The sequence below is a fragment of the Cydia strobilella genome, chromosome 18 (assembly GCF_947568885.1).
Source record: "Cydia strobilella chromosome 18, ilCydStro3.1, whole genome shotgun sequence".
Classification (NCBI taxonomy): Eukaryota; Metazoa; Arthropoda; class Insecta; order Lepidoptera; family Tortricidae; genus Cydia; species Cydia strobilella.
In genome coordinates, this window is record NC_086058.1 from 15530225 (window position 1) to 15550128 (window position 19904).

General features: G+C 37.3%; 1 protein-coding gene across 1 annotated transcript in view; it reads left to right on the forward strand.

Moving 5' to 3' along the window:
* Positions 1–19904, forward strand: part of LOC134749601 (phospholipid phosphatase 3-like) — a 462302-nt gene that overhangs the window by 360424 nt on the left and 81974 nt on the right. The gene's annotated exons all lie outside the window — the stretch shown is intronic.

Below are 19904 nucleotides of genomic sequence, written 5' to 3' on the forward strand. Positions count from 1 at the left end.
GAAGGGTTCCGTACCATTATCTATAAAAATGGTCACCCATCCAAGTACTGACCCCGCCCGACGTTGCATAACTTCGGTCAAAAATCACGTTTGTTGTATGGGAGCCCCACTTAAATCTCTATTTTATTCTGTTTTTGGTATTTGTTGTTATAGCGGTAACCGAAATACATTATCTGTGAAAATTTCAGCTGTCTAGCTATCACAGATCACGAGATACAGCCTGGTGACAGACGGACAGCGAAGTCTTAGTAATAGGGTCCCGTTTTTACCCTTTGGGTACGGAACCCTAAAAACGTCAAATTTTGATATAAATATGAAAATGGTCTTTGGTTACCGCGATAGTTACTCATGAAATAAAACTATAAAAACTTATGGGATGTACTATAAATTCAATATACGCTATATAATCCGTTTTCATAGTTTTATTTTATAAATATGAAATTATCCAATGATGACATTGGCACACTTTGTCATTGCCAATGCCATGCAGATTTAGCTTAGTCCGATTCTATCCTTTGCTGCTTTGTGGTCACCCAACTAGGAACCAACGCAACCATAATGTGTGCTATTATCTGTGCTCACTCACAAGGGGCGGTCTTAAGTGTGTTTAACAAAGTGCTAAACACATGCTAAGCGCAATAACAAAGCATTTTATGTAGGAATTACAAAAAGAATTAAACTCTTCTAAGGCCCACTTGCACCATTCCACTAACCCAAGTTAACCGGTTAAACCTCGAGTTACCATGGTTACCAGTACAATTTGACACTGGGTTAACAGTTTAACCGCCTAACCCCAGCTAACCCGCTTAAGCCAAGTGGGTTAGTGTTAGTGCAGTGGGTCTAAGTAGCAATACCATTTACCTCCCAACAACGTTTTGTAGGTAAAGCAATTATTTTTTAATTGATATATGGACGATATATGGGCGACCTTCCCCTGTGTCTCAAGCGCAAACTCATCGACATGTGTATCCTGCCTATCCTAACCTACGGTGCTCAAACATGGTCATTAACTGAGGCGTTAAAGTCCAAACTCAAGGTTTGCCAGCGAGCAGCGATGGAGCGCAGTATACTAGGTGTTCGCAGAACTGATAGAATCAGAAACACGGAACTGCGCTCCAGAACTCGAGTTGTAGATGTAGGTGTCCAGACCGCTAAGCTTAAGTGGGACTGGGCTGGGCATGTCTGCCGTATGCACCCTAAAAGGTGGGCCAAAATGGTTACCGAGTGGGACCCACGGAACACTATAGATGGTGCTGGCCGGGGTGCAGGCAGGCCGAAAAGGAGATGGCGGGACGACTTAGACGCATTTTATCCGGATTGGCGGGACACTAAAAAACGACAGGGTCGAGTGGAGGAAACGAGGGGAGGCCTTTGCCCAGCAGTGGGACACTAAATTAGGCTAGTAAAAAAAAAATATGGACATAGGTTGCCAGAATCGGACCAAACTCTGCATTGGCATAATTTACAATGAGAATGACAAAATGGGGCAATGTCATCATTAATATCAAATTGCTATGAAAATATGACGTTTAAAATAACACTCCTTAATTTTTTAAGGTTCCGTACCCGAAGGGTAAAAGCCCCTACTACTTAGACTTCGCTGTCCGTCCGTCCGTCTGTCCATCTGTCACCAGGCTGTATCTCATGAACCGTGATAGCTAGACAGTTAAAATTTTCACAGATGATGTATTTCTGTTGCCGCTATAACAACAAATACTAAAAACAGAATAAAATTAATATTTAAGTGGGGCTCCCATACAACAAACGCGATTTTTTGCCGTTTTTTGCGTAATGGAACCCTTTGTGCGCGAGCCCGACTCGCACTTGGCCGGTTTTTTCTATTTCTATTCTAGTTGCTGCAAAGTTAGTTTAGATGGACTCTATCTAGCGGCGGTATCATGGTAGCATTTTTATCACTTGTCATGTCATGCGTCACTTTCGCACTTACATACTTGTTAGAACGTGACAGGCATGATGACAGATGATAAAACACCGACCATCTTAGCCCTATAGGTATGGACCCGGGTATGTCCTTAAACTACGTCCGGACCCGGGGGTAGGTCCTTAAACTACGTCCAAAAGAGAGGTATGGGCACTGTAAATGACATCTCGCTTTGTGTGGGAGGGCACAGGACAGCGGATGTCATTCCAGATCTAGAGCAGAGCCCAACTGGGGAGGTACCTCCACCTTACAGAAAACCGCAGCCAAATAACACTAGACCCTACTCATAGTGTTGTGTTCCTGCCGGTGAGTAAGGTTGCCAGAGCTCGAGGGAGAGGAGTGTTAGGGTCGGCAACGCGCATGTAACTCCTCTGGAGTTGCAGGCGTACATAGGCTACGGAGACTGCTTAACATCAGGCGGGCCGTATGCTTGTTTGCCACCGACGTAGTATAAAAAAAAAAATGTTACATAGACTACACGAGACGAGAAAAAATGCCCGTTTAAGAATGCAAATATATAATTATGTAAATATGTACCGTAAGAGTAATGACCACGTTGCATTGGTATCTACTTACTAGTAATGAAAGGATGCCTTTTCAAGGCTTGTGTCAGGTGCATGGGTGCATTATTATTTTTTCCATGATTTTGCATTTTTCATTGAATAAATAATTGTGCCAGTTGCATTCATGCAAGGTTTTTTATACTAACATTCAATTAACAAAGCTCTTCTAATAATAAATAATAACATCGTATAAATTCTACTATGTGTATCTATTTAAACTCTGTTAATATAATATATTATGTAACAGATCTACGTCATTAATAAACTAACTGGCATCAAACTTGTTTCGCAGTTTGGCAGTTACTTTTCAATGTGTCGTGTCTTTTGAAAATAAAGAATTACAAAAATGTATTATTAAATATTTTTGTAATTCTTTATTTTCAAAAGACATTACAATTTTCTTGTTCTTTAACGGAACAAACGGGTAGATCAGGTTATTAAATATATTTTTGGTTTAACCACTTGAATGGCCACAATATTACTGTAATAAACTTTACTACAATAATATGGCTGATTGGGTTATAATAAAGAAAATATAACGAAAAAGAGCGATAAAATAATAAAAGCGCCTGATGAAATAAAATAGCTCTATCTCTCTAAAGATATTATGCGCATACATATCAACTAGGCGCTAAATGGATACCAAAGCTTTACCTCCCTAGCAAATTGTTTTGTGGCATAGCTATTAATACAAATCGATTCCCTACCATTTGGAATATGGTAATAGGTCCGGTAACCGGGAGTTAAATTATTACCGAAGCTTAACATAGCATTATACTATTATATTATTATTTTGTACTGCCTATTTCTGTGCCATATTTGTGTTCTATGTCTTTGTACAATAAAGAGTTTATACATACATACATACATACATTATAACTTCTTCTTTGTTACTGGCCATGTAATAAAACAAACGCGTTAGTGGTTTAACTGGTTATCCATTTAATAACTATACAAATCAAACCAGATTACATTATTTGCGTATGCATTATTGATTCACTTGGGATGTAATATTTTAAAAAGAGTGTTTTGAGTAGATTGAAAATACTGTTTGAATTACTTACTTACTTCTATGTTCTCTTTTTAATCTTATCGTTCATCACGGATGCATGCTAATTTTGGTATTTTAGGCAAGTACCTACATCGGTTTTCCGGTTATCTGCATTTTCTCTTCAACTTCGCACAATCCTGGGCAATCGGCATCCTTTGTAAGATCATTACCAGATTGGCATGTATATAAAATTATAAATCACAATTTCCTGTAACCAGTTTCGATGATCGGGTATTTCCCTGTCCTTATAATTAAGTGTAATTAGATAATTTCCCCAAATTGTAACCATGGTCTTGTATAGTTGACTTTTTTGCTGTGTAATTGAAAGGTTTTCTGAACTTGGTTGAGGTAATGGTTTTAATAGTTTTTTGCACATTACCAGCCACCAACCAAGTTAGGTTAAATGATTTTGCTATCATTTGAGACTAAATGTGCTTTGGACTAAAATTTGGGATTGAACATTTTACAGATACTGACGGGTAGTAATTTTTTTTATTTTTTTTATTGAAAATTTAACAAGAATTATAACATCATAAGTACCGTAATCTAATGTTCACCAAACTGTAAAACAGTTTGTTCGTGGTGCGCTCTAAAATTAATCTTAAACTAAATAGGTACACTCAAATTAAGTAATCAGTTAAGGCAGTTCCCTGAGCCAGAAGGCGAAAAATCTCCTTATATGATCCTGTTTTTCTAAGAGGCGTTGATATTCGTAGACGTAGAAAAAATATATGTACTTCTTGACTATATTATCTTTAATATCATAGCTTCCGATACACGAATTATGACACTTCGCTCGATACAATTAATTCCCAAAGTAACCTCTAACTCGGACTTTTAATCCAACTTTACTCGGTTATTTATTATGTGATACTATAAATAAAAAAAGAAGAAAAAGCAATCTTAACTTAAATAATAATTTCATAGCTTTCGAATTTCGATATTGTAGGGTAACGTTTTTAAAATGAATAAAAATCGACAAAATTCGATCAAAAGTGACACTTGGCGCGCATGGTTTTTCCCGTTCTTTCTTGCGAAATGTGACAGAGACAGCGGCAAACCGACGGAACGGCCTTAAGTAGGTATAGCATTAGGAACATACTTATACGTAGGTATCTTAAATCGATCATGCGAGACGGTATCAACTGTCCATGCGTAGATCCTATCTCGTTGAGATAAGGTCTACGTTCAGTAACAATTATATAAAACTTTATTTACTTATTTATACATCTAGTTAGGTACAGCGAGCTGCAAAAGTGGAAAGAATGAATGAACTCCATTCATAATAAAGTGCGTAGGTAATAGCTGTGTGTACCTAGACAGCAATACTGCTGCCTGCATTACTGCTGCAAAAATACTGATACTAATATACTAAATCCGAATTTAACAGTACCTTAATTCAAACCCCTAAATGTGTGAAATTGTGAATTGCTGGCGCATCGAAGACGACGCGTAACGGAATAATGTTCATTACCAACTAAGTGATGAAGGAAAATTCGAGTTTTAGTTATTCGATCTATTTTCACTATGATACCATAGAGTAACTTATACTAGAGCGGTACTGTCATAGTAAATTTTGTAACCCCAGTAAATTCACTGCCATCTGTCGACACACTTTAAAACTAAAAATAAATATTTATAAAAATACGATAAAATGTATTTAAATATGGATAAATGATTTTTTTATTTGCATTAATTATTTTTATATGATTTTGACCCATGTTCTTTCACTGGTATGCATTAAAATTATAAATAACAAACGAAACAGTCAACGCCCTCTATAGGAGTGTAGGCCAAAACTAGTGGCGCCATCTGATCGAGAATCAAATTTTTGTGATTTTCGGGGCACGTTTTTCCTTAGACTGTATCCATCTATTACGGAGTTATATCTATCTTTGATGATACTGATCCGTCAGTGTCAAAAGTGACTTTTTTTCAACCAACAACGTTCTGACAGATCAGTATCATATCGGAACAGATCGAATAACTGAAACTCGAATTGGCCTAATGGTTTCCGATGGTTAGCGTAAGAGTGGGACCGATCGATTTAGGGTCGGTTGCACCAACTGTTTGTGATCGAGAGTTCGCTAAATTTTATTGTATGGAGAGTTTCATAGTAAACCGCCGCGGCGCGCCGGGTGACGTTGATCAGTCTGTCAAGTGCGGATGGTGCAACTGGCACTTAATCGATTTTTTTGACGTTATTCATAAACGTTAAGTCAAACCGTTCATAATAGTTTATCTCTACTCCCTATCCGTCATTTTGGTGTTTCTGTTTGTTAGAAAGGGACAAAAGACAAAGGTTGCACCTAAGAGATTGCTGAGTTTTGTGAATAAGGGGGTTTAGTCTCTACTACCACTGCATGCAACTTCGTCATGTAAAAACTATTTGTGTGCTAATTTGTGTCGTTTTCAAGCAAAAGGTACCACATTGTCGCTTGCCTTAAGAACGCTCTGACAGGTTTTTCGTATAAACATACAAGCAATTTTCGTCCTTATGGTAAGCGACAATGTGGTACCTTTAGATTGAAAACGTCACATTTCATTGTTTAGTCTTGTAAGTCGTCAAATTTGTTCACGGGAGGTGACATTTGGTGAACTGGAACTGCTGAAGGAGACCATACAATAATACTTTAGCATGAAGATAGGGTACGTGAGCCACCTAAGGGCGCACCAGAGAGCGGATCAGCTACACGCTAATAACGCGAATTAAAAATTGCCTACTCCAGAGCACACAGTCGCTATGGCCGAAATTGGTCAGGAGAGCATCATCATAATACTGGCACCCATTTTGAGAAGTGGATTCTCGTTTGTTAAATAGCTGAAGATTTTATTAAAGCTAGCAGATACTTACTTACTCATTTTCATTTACACAAATAAACCTTCTAGTTAATCTCTACTTGTGCTACAGTTAATCCTCGCATAATCAGCCGGTCGTGCGCCGGCGCATGGGAACGCGCGCTGCACGCTAACGCCATCTCTTAGTAGTTAGATATAGATAATCATTATTAAGCCAGCTACTCACACAACGACACAACAACGGGAGCGCAACGGTCCCCACGCTGCCCCAATCCGGGTTTGGGACTTCACAATTCACATACACCTTTGAATTTCTTCGCGGATATATTATTATGTAAGTTTACTCACGATGTTTTCCTTTACCAAGAAGCTAGTGGTGTGGTGTTAAAAAAAAAATTAACTGTTTATTTCATAAGAGGTTAAGTACAAACATTCGTCTTAACTCAGTTACAATCTCTATAGTTTGAGATTATTTTAACTAAACTCTGATTTGTAATTAGATTCCAAAAAACTAACCTCATTCAGATCCTTTTTCTTTCGTTATAATGGAAAATATGTAAAGAAGTAAACTCAAATTCCCTTTTGCATACTCTGGCATTTAACATAAATATAAATGTATCCTTTTAGCTTTGTTTAGTTTCTTAAAACATACGGAAAAGAGAAAAAGTGAGGTTAGTTTTTTGGAATCTAATTACAAATCAGAGTATAAGCTTAGCCTTAATTATATGTGTTATTTGTTTTAGTTAGTTAGTGCTTACATGTTGCATGTGTTACATGTGTGTGCTTAATTTTTCACTTTCTTTTTTTTAAATATTAATTTGTACATCCTGTAAGTTTGTTTATCTGACCTGGCTATAGTTTTCCACTCATCTACTCTAAGGTTAGCTGGAAGAGATCCCTTATAGGGATTAGTTCGCCTTTGTACTTCCATTACTATAATTTATTTTTGTAAACCTGTGTTGTGTACAATAAAGTGATTACTACTAGTACTACTACCTGTAGCTATATACATTTACCCGCACAAGGCAAACTTATAAACATTATAATTAGCAAATACAGGATAGTATAGTTCTCGGTCGGCCATATTTAACTCACGGGTAATTTTCGCGTGGAACAAGTTCACACGGGTCAGATAGGAGATGTATGGACTGTATGGTTAGCTGATGGTATCAAGGGAAATTAGATTATAACGTGCTGGCATAGACATATATATTACTTCGTAAAGACCGGCCTTGCGAGCATTACAAATTGGGCTGATACATTGGAGTCAAAATCGCATTTAGTTACACCAGCGCGCTCAGTCGTGCTGTGACTCGTGTGGCGAATTGCGGAGTGGAAAAGTGGAAAGGCGTCGGTGTTCGGTCGGAATTATATGCATACGCTTATACGTTGTTTACATATTTTACACCAATGGTTTGATAGCTCTTTTTCGTAAAAGCCGTTGCCTGCATAATAGGGATGCCCCATGCACGAAATAAAGCACCGGATAATTATTAGAAAAACATAGAGAGGAGTTATTTTTAAACACAATTTTTATTTAATAAATCGGATAGAAATATAATAAGTAGGTGGGCTTGTGTTTAAAACAAATTATTTCACCCCATGCACGAAATAAAGCACCGGATAATTATTAGAAAAACATACAGAGGAGTTATTTTTAAACACAATTTCTATTTAATGAATCGGATAGAAGATAGTAGTAGTTGACCTTGCCGTCACTATATTAATTTTCATATAAATTCCATATTAGCAAAGCGTTTTGACAGTTCTAAAAAAGAAACTGTTTCGACTAGTAGGAGAATACCCTATTGTTACTTCATATCTTCATAGTCGGTGTTTGCGGAAAGAAATTTTTCTAAAACCACTCGCAATCCAGTTGAGTCGCTCGCGGTTACAATACAATACACGTCACTTTTGAGTAAAAAAAATATATATATAATAAAATAGAATAAATTTAGTCAGTCTTCTATAGTTATTCTAGTTTGTTGTTCTCAACTCAACCAGAATGAGGTAAGTGCAGATTCAACCAAATCAAGTTGCATTAATCTTATTTCATGGCGTCCGGTACCTCCCTACCTGAACCACACCGCCCTATGGTTTCGTTCAGTTCAAACTTGACCAGAATCACGAGTCTGAGATTAAGAGTTGTATTAGCGAGTTGTGCAATTAGCCTGCATCCTGCGCGGGCGCAGCGCCTTATGGGTGGGCAAGCGCAATACGTTTACATTACTGAGGTTCTTTTGGGAACATTCCTGTTTTTTTAGGGTTCCGTACCCAAAGGGTAAAAACGGGACCGTATTACTAAGACTCCGCTGTCCGTCTGTCCGTCTGTCTGTCACCTTGCAGGCTGTATCTCATGAACCGTGAAAGCTAGACAGTTGAAATTTTCACAGATGATGTATTTCTATTGCCGCTATAACAACAAATACTAAAATACTAAAAAGTACGGAACCCTAGGTGCGCGAGTCCGACTCGCACTAGGCCGGTTTTTTTCAAGGATGTTATGCCTATAATAGTGACTGTTGTGAGTGTTACATCCCGGACAGTTGACCAGTGTTTATCTTTTTGTTTCGGGGGCCCCTGCGGATACACTTTTTAATTTTTATTTTAATATAATATTGGGTTGAAATTGTCGACCCCCAACTTTTATATATATGAAGGGGTCTGCGTTGTGCGTCCGGGTGTATGTTCTACGAGTTTTATTTTGTTTCTCAAGGATCTCCATTTTTACGCACTCTAATAGCGGCTTGGGTGCACGTATAACGCTGCTCTGCGCAAACGCATCTCACTTGCCAGGGCTGGCCCTGCTTAATACTTTCAAGTGTGAAAAATTCAAGTAGCTAATTTAGAACTTAATATGTGGACATTCGCAAGAAAAACAAACAGTTTATACTCGACAGTCTTGTGTTTTACTTCTGTCTTGGGTCCCATCCTTACATGGCGATCCTGCCAGTGGCGTAAAGTCTACGTCATATGGCGCCTGCCGGTGCATTAGGTGGTTCTGCACTGGCGGGGAGCGCTTCAATGGCACAAATTCAAGTGTGAAAAATTCAAGAAGCTAATTTAAAACTTAATATGTGGACGCAAGAAACACAAACAGTTTATACTCGACTGTCTTGTGTTTTACTTCTGTCTTGGGTCCCATCCTTACAACTTATTGACCGAGCGTTAAAAAGGTTTCGTATATCCGGATGTTCTCATCTTCAGGTCGCATTTCTCAACAGATTCTCGTGAAATTTTGTGAGGAGGTTTGGTAGTTAGATATAATTTTTCTGTCGTTTCGTTTTTTGTTATTGTTATTAAACATTGTTATTCTTATGTGACCTTGACATGACTCAGTGAATCGCGCGCGCACCAAAATGTGCGATCAAAGATAAATAAAATAAATAATTAATATTACCGGACATTACACCTAGTCCCACAGTAAGCTTAATATATTGAGTGTAAATACTAGACGGCGATGTAAGGAACAAATATTTGTGATAAACGCGCAAAAAATGTCCTAACCAGGATTTGAGCCCGGAACTTCCTGCCTCGCTTCAAAGTAGGGTCTTCACCGAAGAGGTAGGAGTAGGAGGCCGTTAAATATGATATAAAATCCATTTACGGTTAATATGTAATTACCTAAAAATTGTACACGTTCTGTGGCAGCCCTGTGACCTTGCGCCTGCGCTCATATCTCCCCGCCTCCGCCAATTAAGTCTGCGCCTGCGCTGAACCCGACACACGACATATTGCCCGCTGAAACGTAAACGGATTTGTATATTAACCAGCGACCCGCCCCGGCTTCGCACGGGTTAACCTTAACAAATTATACACCTAAACCTTCCTCAAGAATCACTATATCCATAGGTGAAAACCGCATTAATATCCGTTCAGTAGTTTTTGAGTTTATAGCGAACATACATACAGACAGACGCTGCGGGGGATTTTTTGAATAAGGTGTAGTGATAGTATAAACTGCATATTTAAATAAAAGAACAAGCTGTTGATTAGTAAAAGTCATTTGTAATGTGGCATTTAATTTATATAATAATAATTTACAAAGGTGTAAAGTTTACAAATCAAATACCATATATTTAATTTATATAGTTTTTTTTTATTATTTAAAAACGTTGGAAGCCTATTCAGTGTTAAAAAATGAGATTTGTTATTTTGCTGAGTGTGGTTCGAACTTTTTGTAGGTAAGGAAAGGATATGTTAAGTTTTAGAAGTTATGAAATTAATCACTCTTCAAACCTTACTCATGATAATGTTCTTCGTAAGAGTAACATTTTTATAGCCTAACTCTTTTAAATTCAAATTCAGTTGCTGATTCAGCATATCTTAAATGGCTGTTTGATAAAAGGTGAAAAAATCGCACATAATTTCGTATTTGTATCATTTTGGTAATCAATGTATAATCAAAATGGCATTAAAAGTATTGAAACCATTTAAAACTTTCAGGCATGTTGGCAGACACGAGAGGCCATATACTAGCGGGCACACCGTCAAGATATCTTTGTAATTAACTTAAACAGCTATAATGTGCACAAAGAGCGATAAGCTACAATGTATAATAATACTAAAGCAGTAACTTAACTTCACACATATTTCGCAAAATCTCCGTGGAAAATTACGTGTTTGGTGGTGGCTACCATTCCACAAAGTACCATGAGGTTTTAAGATACATCGTTCGCAATTATCACACTTTATCACGATTGTCACTATTTTTTTACGAAATATTAGGGTTACTGACTAAGTATTGGTTTGCATTTGTGCAACAGTGATTGCGAAAACGGATTAGTAGATTTAGAGGCACGAAAGGGTTTGTTTTAGAGCAGGCCGATATATATACCGATATATATAAATTCAGCCGATATCACAGTTTGAAAAGTGCGCGAAACGAACGACGCTGAATAAATAATAATTTGAAATAATCATAAAGATTATGATTATGAATAAACTTTTTCCTTAACAAAATGATTTGGGTTTACTTTTGCTTTGATTGCTTGATGGTTACCTAAATAAATGTTTTCTTTGATTCTGATTTGACATTTTTCTTTATTATTTTTTTACAGTTTTTCACATTTCACGTAATTGAGTGTCTATTATACATAAATATGTTTTATGCATATAAGTATATAATTCCTTATTTATTTGTTTATTACTTAACTACTACATTGATATCGGTATCTGTATCGGTATCGCCGATTATTTACTTCAAAAATCGGTATCGATATCGTATCGGCAAAATCATGTAACGTTACATCCCTAGGGAGAAGTGTTGATCTATAGCTATACTGCCCGAGGCCATCTTGTTGGGACTTTAACTCGTAAGTGTAAGGCCTGTGTGGACGCTCGAGTTAAGCGTGCAGCGGGGCGGGGCGTGCAGCGTGCATGTTAAACAAATGCAAACGTATAGGAGCGGCCTCAGTGCACGCTGCTCAAATCACTGAGCGCGACGCCACGCTGCGCGCCCCGCCGAACGCTCCGCTTTGAGCGTCCACTCAGGCCTTACACTAAGCACTCGTAGTCAGCAGCGTTCGCTTGGACAGTTTCTACGAGTAGTACTTACGTTTCCTATGAAGTTGGCTTACTGCTCACCAGTTTCTATGCACAAGCTAAGTTCTTGTGCGGTCGGCGGACTAATGGAAATGGCTTCGATTAATTTGCGTCGATCTAAAGATACGGTTAGAGGCTTTAAAGGTCAAAGGAGGAATGCAAATGGGGCAGATTCTACCTGCTCGGACAAGTGCGGTTAAATTTAGGGTAAAGTCTGCAAACTAAGATTATTTGGAATTCCAATTTACAGAATTAAGAGTCCTCGGCAAGCTCGGTTCTCCATACAAACGTAGTTACGCTCTCATTTTAAAATGACTGGCTAGATTGCTCTGAGACTTTGTACTTACAATAGAATAAGGTATATATCTGTATTAGTTTATGTAGCTTCAGATACTATAGTAAAAAAAACAGCGAATTTAAATGTTTCATACAAAACTTGTTTTTGCTCTATTTCGTTTCTTTTATAAACTGTAGCTATATTAACTAATTCCAGACCTAGATATACCTCATGTCATTGTATGTGCAAAGTTTCATTACAATCCAATACGTAGTTTTAAAATGAGAGAGGAGCTACGTTTGTATGGGAAGGTGCAATTCGGCTGAGCTTGCCGGGGACTCTTAAAGATGTTTTCTTATACCATATTGGTGGCGATCAAGCATACAATTTGCCTGGTGATAAGCGGCTTCTCTAGCCTATGACAAGCGAAGGTTGATACATTAAGAGTCACATGAATCCGCTGTCATAAAGCCGCTCCGGGTCATAAGGGTTCCGTACCATTACGGAAAAAAACAACAAAAAAATCACGTTTGTTGTATGGGAGCCCCATTTAAATATTTATATTATTCTGTTTTTAGTATTTGTTGTTATAGCGGCAACAGAAATACATCATCTGTGAAAATTTCAACTGTCTAGCTATCACGGTTCATGAGATACAGCCTGGTGACAGAGGGACAGACAGACAGACAGACAGACGGACAGACAGACAGACAGCGGAGTCTTAGTAATAGGGTCCCGTTTTTACCCTTTGGGTACGGAACCCTAAAAACGACACAGTGCGTTTAATCAACTTCATAGATCTTTCGTGAAGCCATTGAAATCAAAAAACAGAAATTTCAATCGAGACGAAGGTTTTAAGATCTCATCCACATGGAACCCAGTCATTAGTAAGTGTAAGCGAAAACAAATATTGAAAGTTGAAAAATCGAATATTGTGAGTGTTGTCTAGCGTGTTCATTAGCCTATTCCAGTTCACATCCGAGTATAAATGGTCTTTCAAATCGCCCGTTTTTGCAATCCCTCTACCTTATCTGGTGGCGGTCAGATATCGCCGGAGAGTACTACACGGAATGACTCTCAATTTTTTACTCTGAACGCCTGCCGATTAGTTTACGGTAAGGAGATAAATAAATGACGGGACAGCCATGCTCACTGGTGTAGTTAGACCAGTCAAAGGAGTCTTTGGAAACTCACTGCTGAGAAATTATTTTCTTATTTTTTCCATAGTTCTTGATGTTTTTAGTTAGACCGGGTCGTGTGCGGCCGGGCTGGAGCTTCCGGCGCTTCGTTTTCTATGGAAAGCATCACGTGATCACCTGGCATGTCATAGAAAAGTAAGCGCCGGAACCGGCCCGGACACGGCCCGGTCTAACGTGAGTCATCCTTAATATCTTTATGACAACTACATTTCGCATTTAGTGTTATAGGGATACTTAATTTCGCTAAAAAAGGCACAATTATAGATAAACATAATAATAAAATAATAAATAGGCGCAGAGACGCACATGTGCGTAAAACCAATTTTTATTTAATATTGTCTTCGGTTACCGCGATAGTTAATCATGAAATAAAACTAATCCGATTTCATAGTTTTTTCATTTTTTAATTGGCCAATGGTCTTGTAATTTACCGTCGTCAAAAATTTACAACATTTTCCTCTTATTTATTATGGTCAACGATATTTATTAATATGTGTCATTTTCAACCAAAAGGGTACTTATTGTCGGTTGTCAATAAGCCGCTATTTCCATACAGCTTCAATTTGAAATCAACCTTATTGACAAGCGACAATGTGGTACCTTTTGGTTGAAAATGTCACATATGGGCTCAGCACGCAAATGACTGGAGTATCCAAATAGATACCAATGCTTATTAGATGCATCTGCGTGGCAACTTGCTTGCATAAGCTGCATATAACGTTGATTAATGCTGCTGACATTATGAAATATAAATTGATAGGCTTGACTGTACTTAAGTTATTAGTTAAAAATAAGTATGATAGTCAAATCATTAAGTTTAATAGAAAAATGTTAAGCAAGTCAAGTAGTGTTTTATCAAGCAGATTCATCTGAAAGCAATACTACATTTTTTTAAATTAAACAAAAATAATTATTGGTTAGGAGCAATTTGACTGGTGTTTCAAAAGGTCGCAAGTTCAAGTCTTGCCCGAAGTGGTATTTTTTTCCATTTTTCATTTAATTTAAATATTTTGGAAGTCGTCAAGCAGGAGTTAGAGCGTTTTTACATTATAAGTTATAAACGATTATAAAATTCACATTGGTTGAAAAAATATTGGACCATTATCGTCAACTTTGCCACCAGGGGAAACTTTGCCCAAAACTACAATTTTAAACAAATTCGTTAATGTAGAAAAATTTAAAATATATACGCGATATAATAGTTTTATTTCATGAGTAACTATCGCGGTAACCGAAGACAATATTAAATTTAAAATAGTTAAAATACTTAAAATAGGTATTTTAACATTTTTAACGTACCTACGTCCACCTAATACTGATGTGCTCTTTTGATTCTCTTGACTGGGTCTCAGACAAAGAATATAATACTCACTAGGAGGTCTCAGAAAAAATAAAAAACAACTAAATTTAAGTTCTTCAAAAATGTACAGTCGAAGGCAAAAATATCGATCCAGACAAATGGCTCAAAATATGTGCACACGACTTTATTGTCTAAGGTGTAAGAGCGTATGTATATATATTTATGCCTTTGATTGTACCTAAATCAATTAATTAGTAGGTATTGTCAATTAGTATACAATTTCTGACAAGTTTAACGAAAACTCACAAAAACGATTAAAAATCATTAAATTAATTGACCACAATAAAACTGATCCGGTATCCATTCGCTACTCCATTAATCTCACAACAAGATAATTTCAACAATTTAGAGAAAAAGTTGTCATTAGCTACGCTAGCTTAATTACTCGGAAATTACTTACAATAACGACTTTCGGAAATATACTAGATTAAAAATACTTGATCCGTTTTTAATATATGGGCAGCTTCTTCATGTCTTATCATAATTTAAATAACGGTGTAAAGAACTAAATAAAGATATTTGTAAGAATATAACCGGTATGGATAGAAACCGGACAAGTGCGAGGTGCGAGTCGGACTCGCCCACCGAGGGTTCCGTACAAATTACATCATCTGAAAATTTCAACTGTCTAGCTATCACGTGAACCGTGATACTGCCTGGTGATAGACAGACGGACAGTTTCACTTTGTCAAATATCGCTTCCCTCGAATTCTCCCGGATCTGGGAAGTATTTAAAATAAGAACAGCAAACTTAAATCGGTCCACTCAACTTCGAGAATAAAATCGCGAAATTAGAACCTCCTCTTTCAGTCTTAAAGACAAATGGCAATCATTTGTTTGTAATAGTACCACCAAAGATAGATATAACTCCGTAATAGATGGATACAGTCTAAGGAAAAAACGTGCCTCGAAAATCACGAAAATTTGATTCTCGATCAGAGGGCGCCACTAGTTTTGGCCTACACTCGTATAGAGGGCTTTCGTTTGTTATTTATAATTTTAACGCATATCAGTGAAAGAACATGGGTCAAAATCATAAAAATAATTAATGCAAATAAAAAAAATCATTTATCCATATTTAAATACATTTTATCGTATTTTTATAAATATTTATTTTTAGTTTTAAAGTGTGTCGACAGATGGCAGTGAATTTACTGGGGTTACAAAATTTACTATGACAGTACCGCTCTAGTATAAGTTACTCTATGGTACCACTTAAGACAAATACCATCAAACCATTTTGACGCAATTTCAAACGTCAAACGCCTCTGTGAGCTTTATTAATCTTGTTCACTTACATAAGTGGACGATCGATCGTATCTTTATACAAACTCAGTCTCTATTTTCCTCTCTGGATATTAACATTATAGAAAATATATGTTTTTATTTTTATCACAACGTCACAACGGCTCGTAAATACTACTACTGCTAATAGTGTTGTGTTCCTGCCGGTGAGTAGGTTGCCAGAGCTCGAGGGAGAGGAGTGTTAGGGTCGGCAACGCGCATGTAACTCCTCTGGAGTTGCAGGCGTACATAGGCTACGGAGACTGCTTAACATCAGGCGGGCCGTATGCTTGTTGCCACCGACTCTAATAAAAAAAAATGCTCTCTTATTATTTACTTTATTATATGTATAGATAGTTCAAAAAACCGGCCAAGTGCGAGTCGGACTCGCGCACCGAGGGTTCCGTACTTTTTAGTATTTGTTATTATAGCGGCAACAGAAATACATCATCTGTGAAAATTTCATCTGTCTAGCTATCACGGTTCATGAGATACAGCCTGTTGACAGACGGACAGACATACAGACGGACAGACGGACAGACGAGACGGACAGATGGACAGACGGACAGACAGACGGACTGACGGACAGCGGAGTCTTAGTAATAGGGTCCCGTTTTACCCTTTGGGTACGAAACCCTAAAAACTGATGAGAAATATGTATTTTATCCACAGTGGCAGAGTAATATGTTGCAATGTTTATTTCATTTCCTCATTTTGGCTGGTAGAATTGACTTATTTTATTTTATTTTATTTTATTTATTAGGAAAACTTACAGCTGAAGTAACACGTTAGGTAATAACATAGAAGCAGTGAGCCAATTACAAGTTTCCACAGATAGAAACTGCGTAAAGTGCATGGTGTGCGAAATTACAACTAATAATACTTACTAACTTATAAATATACTTTACTTATCTAACTAGCGAGGGAAAATTGGTTTAAACAGTTAACAAGAAGAACAAAAGAGAGAAAAAAGAACAGGATAGAGATACAATGTTGAGTTAACACTTTTTCCACTGTTAACACTTAACAGTGGAAAAACTTAACAGTGGACTTTTAGGTGATGATTTCGAATGATGAATAAATGTTCATTTAAATTTGATTTGTAATGTTTTACAGTTAGTGTTTTACACTGCAGAATTGGATTCAAGTTATTCACTATTCACAGCTATGCGATTCTGTTTGTTTTTATTTTTATTTTATGGAGCGAAAAAAAATTCGTACATATTTCTCGAAGAATCAGCATAACTATTAGCTTAGCAGCATGCAAAATATATGCAGAGGCGCTAAGCTAATAGTTTTGCTGACATAAACACATAAGAACCTAACTCTTATAAAAGGGATATACATGAAATTGTGTAAACATCTTCCATATTCTCAATATCCAGCGGGGAAAATGGGTGCTACGCTTGTACGGAGAAGCGGACGCGTACAGTCGTCCATTTCCCTCTTAATCTTGTTCACGTAATGAACCCGACTTGGAGCAGTTTGTGCAATGCCTGTCAAATTAGATGCAGCGAGCTGACAGGTGAGAAATGGACGTATCGGAGAAGGATTGCCGGTTAAGGCCGGGTGCGGACTGACGACTTTTAGCAGACCTTCTACAGATTTATTTTGTACAGGATCTGACTTGATCTCATCTGAGGTGATCAGGTCAATTCGGACGTACACTGACATCGGATTATATTTGAATCATATTATTAAATTATCGTGCAATTCGCTCGTTATCTGTACATGTATCACCGCGGGAGAGAGGCACGATAACTAAATAAGGTCAATGTGGGAAAGACCGTCTATAAGGGAGACTGTCTACTTGCTCTTTAGTCGCTTTAACTCTTGCATTTGTACAGTCACCATCAGATATATCGGAGCGGCCGAGGTGCTCAAAAATATCTGAACACGCCTCTATTGTCAAGGCGTTAGAGTGCGTGTTCAGATGTTTTTGAGCACCTCGGCCGCTCCGATATATCTGATGGCGACTGTACACATACTCAAATTATAGAAGGTCGGTAGAGCAGAAGGAATAAAGCTCTTCCACGTTCTACGTAGGTTTACAAATACGAGAATTCTTGCCTTAAGACGGTCTTCTCTGCAATTAATTCGATATGCCGATCTTCCCAACATTGACCTCAACTTGATTTAGATATCATTCTGATGTCAATGTACACTGGCCTGGATATCTCTCAAGATAATTATGGAAAGCCTAAGGAGAGAACTAAACATGTAGGTATAAATACATTTCAGTCTCTGTACAATCCTAGCGCATCAACTGTTTAGAGAAGGCTGGAAGAAAAAAAGGAATCTTATACCTTTAAACGAGCAATTCTTGTATTTATCGATATTTATATATATTTCGGGGATTTTGGAAACGGCTCTAACGATTTCGATGAAATTTGCTATATGGGGGTTTTCGGGGGCGAAAAATACATCTAGCTAGGTCTGGGAAAACGCATATTTTTGGAGTTTTTGATATGTTTTTCGAGCAAAGCTCGGTCACCCAGATATTACTACTTAACATGAACAAAAAAATCTTTAGTCCGATACAAGATGGACCTTAATGGCACCAATACAATACATGGGTAGGTCTTAAAGATTCCCATTCTGTAGCCAGCTTTGAATTAGGATTATTTCTTCCATTAGGAAGCCAGCTACCAAATCTGGCTACGAAACTAAAGGATTCCTGTTTAGTAGCTAGCTTCAAACTGGGATAGTTTTTTTCCGATTTAGAAGCCAGCTACCAAATCTGGCTGCGAGATGGGACTGAAGGCTAAACCCAGAAAATAAAATATAATTTTCGCGGAAATCTCGCTAAGCTACCAATATGAATATAAAAATTGCTTAGAACAATGATGAACACAGAACACATAGAATAATATAATAATAACGACGATGTTGACAAATATTATTATTTTTCTTCGACTGATTGATAGTAACCAAAATGTTTACAAGCCGCTACCAATAATAATTAATACATTAAGCGTGTGTTGTAACTTTTGCCAGTCAAAGTCGCAACGCAAAGGAATGGGCAAACTATTTCGAAATGTAGAGATAATCTCATCTAATACATTAGTGTGACTTCTAAATCAAAGGAATAAGACTCAAAATCACACAATATTTTAAAAGCCACAATATCGCTGTCTTAAATTAAACGCAGCACATTATTCAAAAGAATTCTCACTGAGCTTAAAGGAATTTCCACTTCAAGTGGCTTAAAGTGATTTTGATAGATCATTGCGTTTAAAGTTCCTGCAATTTAGCAATTTGCCTCGCGCTGCCTCAAGGAGTTACTCTAGGTCCCGTTTTGTTCCTTTATTTAAGTTTAATGCAGAATTATACAAGTTATGAACTTTTCTAAAGTGAGATTGTTCCCAAACTAGTTTATTTTATTTGTTTTCACTTCCTTACAAGAAACTCCCACAGCGTGTGTCCATACGTCGGCAACTTCAAACACATTTCTGCTAATAACTGCTAATTACACGACGCCATTCCAATCGCAAACGTGAACTACAACTGATAACCAGAGTAGAAAAAGACATCACCGCAGTCAGAGGTACCTATGAAAACATGTTTTCTGATTTAGGCTTCGAGTAAACATTGGGTGTCCAACTGTCCACCGTCCGTAAATGCCAATCAACATTATTTTTAGTTAAGTAGGTAAGGTCTCTGATTACAAAAGCAACATTTATTTACATAATAGATATTAATATACAGAGGTATTACAGTAACTGTACAAATACTAAACTAAATTAATAAGTTTTATTTTATTTTATTATAAGTAAACTGATCGGCGATTGGCCCTAGTCACACCTGATGGAAAGTGAAGACAGGGCCTAAGATGGAGCTCACAGGTACAGTTAGCCTATTCACTCTTGCTTTAAAGTGACCGAG